We start from the raw sequence: 3,350 nt of genomic DNA, 5'->3' as shown, positions 1-3,350 counted from the left end.
TTTGCTGCGTTCTTCATCGACCCACGAGCCGAGTGATCCACCGTCCTGGGTGATCTTTTCCTTTTCAGTCTCCCACTGTCTCTTTCAAGACAGTAGCATTTGCGGGACTGAGGCGTCTGACGGCCCCTGTTCCACTATTTTTTTTGTGTCCAACGGCCTCACAGCCGATGGGCGTCGTACGGCTCCACACCGGAGCGGACAGGCACTCGGGCGAACGTCATTCAAAACCGGCGCCAGGCGCCAGGTACCGCAGGCCAGCCGCTCCAGAGCTTCAGCGCTCGTACCACACAACAACAACACTTCCGCTAGTTTTGAGAGGCACGCGTGGTTCCGCACGCGGCGCACGGCCACTGCCGTACAGGTAGCGTGTTGCGCGACACGACACGCACATCGAAAGACATGCAGTCTAGTCGGTAATGATCCTTCCGCAGGTTCACCTACGGAAACCTTGTTACGACTTTTACTTCCTCTAAATGATCAAGTTTGGTCATCTTTCCGGTAGCATCGGCAACGACAGAGTCGATGCCGCGTACCAGTCCGAAGACCTCACTAAATCATTCAATCGGTAGTAGCGACGGGCGGTGTGTACAAAGGGCAGGGACGTAATCAACGCGAGCTTATGACTCGCGCTTACTGGGAATTCCTCGTTCATGGGGAACAATTGCAAGCCCCAATCCCTAGCACGAAGGAGGTTCAGCGGGTTACCCCGACCTTTCGGCCTAGGAAGACACGCTGATTCCTTCAGTGTAGCGCGCGTGCGGCCCAGAACATCTAAGGGCATCACAGACCTGTTATTGCTCAATCTCGTGCGGCTAGAAGCCGCCTGTCCCTCTAAGAAGAAAAGTAATCGCTGACAGCACGAAGGATGTCACGCGACTAGTTAGCAGGCTAGAGTCTCGTTCGTTATCGGAATTAACCAGACAAATCGCTCCACCAACTAAGAACGGCCATGCACCACCACCCACCGAATCAAGAAAGAGCTATCAATCTGTCAATCCTTCCGGTGTCCGGGCCTGGTGAGGTTTCCCGTGTTGAGTCAAATTAAGCCGCAGGCTCCACTCCTGGTGGTGCCCTTCCGTCAATTCCTTTAAGTTTCAGCTTTGCAACCATACTTCCCCCGGAACCCAAAAGCTTTGGTTTCCCGGAGGCTGCCCGCCGAGTCATCGGAGGAACTGCGGCGGATCGCTGGCTGGCATCGTTTATGGTTAGAACTAGGGCGGTATCTGATCGCCTTCGAACCTCTAACTTTCGTTCTTGATTAATGAAAACATACTTGGCAAATGCTTTCGCTTCTGTTCGTCTTGCGACGATCCAAGAATTTCACCTCTAACGTCGCAATACGAATGCCCCCGCCTGTCCCTATTAATCATTACCTCGGGTTCCGAAAACCAACAAAATAGAACCGAGGTCCTATTCCATTATTCCATGCACACAGTATTCAGGCGGGCTTGCCTGCTTTAAGCACTCTAATTTGTTCAAAGTAAACGTGCCGGCCCACCGAGACACTCAACAAAGAGCACCCTGGTAGGATTTAAACGGGGTCCGCCTCGGGACGCGAAAGCACCCCTTCGGCTCGCCCCACCGGCAGGACGTCCCACGATACATGCCAGTTAAACACCGACGGGCGGTGAACCAACAGCGTGGGACACAAATCCAACTACGAGCTTTTTAACCGCAACAACTTTAATATACGCTATTGGAGCTGGAATTACCGCGGCTGCTGGCACCAGACTTGCCCTCCAATAGATACTCGTTAAAGGATTTAAAGTGTACTCATTCCGATTACGGGGCCTCGGATGAGTCCCGTATCGTTATTTTTCGTCACTACCTCCCCGTGCCGGGAGTGGGTAATTTGCGCGCCTGCTGCCTTCCTTGGATGTGGTAGCCGTTTCTCAGGCTCCCTCTCCGGAATCGAACCCTGATTCCCCGTTACCCGTTACAACCATGGTAGGCGCAGAACCTACCATCGACAGTTGATAAGGCAGACATTTGAAAGATGCGTCGCCGGTACGAGGACCGTGCGATCAGCCCAAAGTTATTCAGAGTCACCAAGGCAAACGGACCAGACAAGCCAATCCGATTGGTTTTGATCTAATAAAAGCGTCCCTTCCATCTCTGGTCGGGACTCTGTTTGCATGTATTAGCTCTAGAATTACCACAGTTATCCAAGTAACGTGGGTACGATCTAAGGAACCATAACTGATTTAATGAGCCATTCGCGGTTTCACCTTAATGCGGCTTGTACTGAGACATGCATGGCTTAATCTTTGAGACAAGCATATGACTACTGGCAGGATCAACCAGGGAGCTGCGTCAACTAGAGCTGAGCAGCCGGCCGCCCGGGAGTGTGTCCCGGGGGCCCGCGCGAACACGCAAGCGTCCGCTCAATTATTCTGCAAACAGGAGGAGGCCGAGCTCCCCTGCACGATACACCTCGAAACCCTCTCAGGTCCCGGCGGCGCGCAGCGCCGTCCTAGGTACTTGGTCGGTTTCGAGAGAGGCGCAATCGCCCGGAGTTAGGCGAGTAGACGGTTTTAGTGCGAACACCCTTGCTCCCAACTGAGCTTGCCGCTGCCGACAGAGGCCCGGGAGCGTGCTGTCGTGGCATTGCCGGCGGGAGACAACACGCGCCACCTATGGTGACCGGCAGCTCCAACGCCAGCGCCACACAAGGGCAAAGCCCCACTTGGGTGCAGAAGCGAACTCTCCCAGCACAGCGCACGCGCCAACACGTCCGCACAACTGCGATACAAACCACCTGCGAGAACCGCTGGGGCGACCGAGCAGCAGACGGCGTCGCGGCGCCGAGTGCCAGGCGGCGGCGCATCCTCAACGCACACAGTCCTCAATCAGACCAGCACACTGCAGATGTCCACCGCGCTTCGCACCGGGCTCGGCTGAACCAACTTTGGCCGCCAGGCGCCGCGTGCAGGGTGCGCCGCAGCGTAGCTGCGCCGCCTGCCGGGCCCGTCGGCTGGCGCTCCTGCCACTCGGCGCCCCCCACCAGCCGCCTGTTGCGCGTGCGCCCACGCAGCGCGCGGCCAACACGCCGGGCGGCCCCCCTTCACCGGCCGGGAACAGTCCCACCAAGCCACCGCCGCGTATCGCTTCATACCCACATGGGCCTAGTCACGCGTGTGGATGTGGCGGGTACCGCTGAAACAACCGGTTAATAGCTGTACCGATCGTCGCCATCACAGATTCACCTCCAGCGTGAACAACCGCTCAACAACGGATTTCCAGTTCATTTGCGTATCTTGGGCAGTAAACGTAGATGTCCACCTACATTTGCGAATTCAACAATTCTTGCATGCCAGGATGTCATGTGTCACGACACGCTACATCAGACC

General features: G+C 56.1%; 2 non-coding genes across 2 annotated transcripts in view; both read right to left on the bottom strand.

Moving 5' to 3' along the window:
• The window catches only part of LOC126279308 (5.8S ribosomal RNA), a 155-nt gene extending 103 nt beyond the window's left edge, over positions 1–52 (bottom strand). Inside the window, exon 1 of the ribosomal RNA XR_007550795.1 lies at positions 1–52. This exon is cut by the window's left edge and continues 103 nt beyond it. This is a non-coding gene — a ribosomal RNA (5.8S ribosomal RNA).
• Positions 53–414: 362 nt separating this feature from the next.
• LOC126279765 (small subunit ribosomal RNA) lies at positions 415–2,307 on the bottom strand. The gene has a single exon (XR_007551216.1). It is a non-coding gene; the product is annotated as a small subunit ribosomal RNA (ribosomal RNA).
• Between the last annotated feature and the right edge of the window lie 1,043 nt (positions 2,308–3,350).

Source organism: Schistocerca gregaria, chromosome 6 (genome assembly GCF_023897955.1).
Source record: "Schistocerca gregaria isolate iqSchGreg1 chromosome 6, iqSchGreg1.2, whole genome shotgun sequence".
Lineage (NCBI taxonomy): Eukaryota > Metazoa > Arthropoda > Insecta > Orthoptera > Acrididae > Schistocerca > Schistocerca gregaria.
Note: the sequence above shows the minus strand (reverse complement) of the source record. Positions and strands in the feature narration are given on the sequence as shown.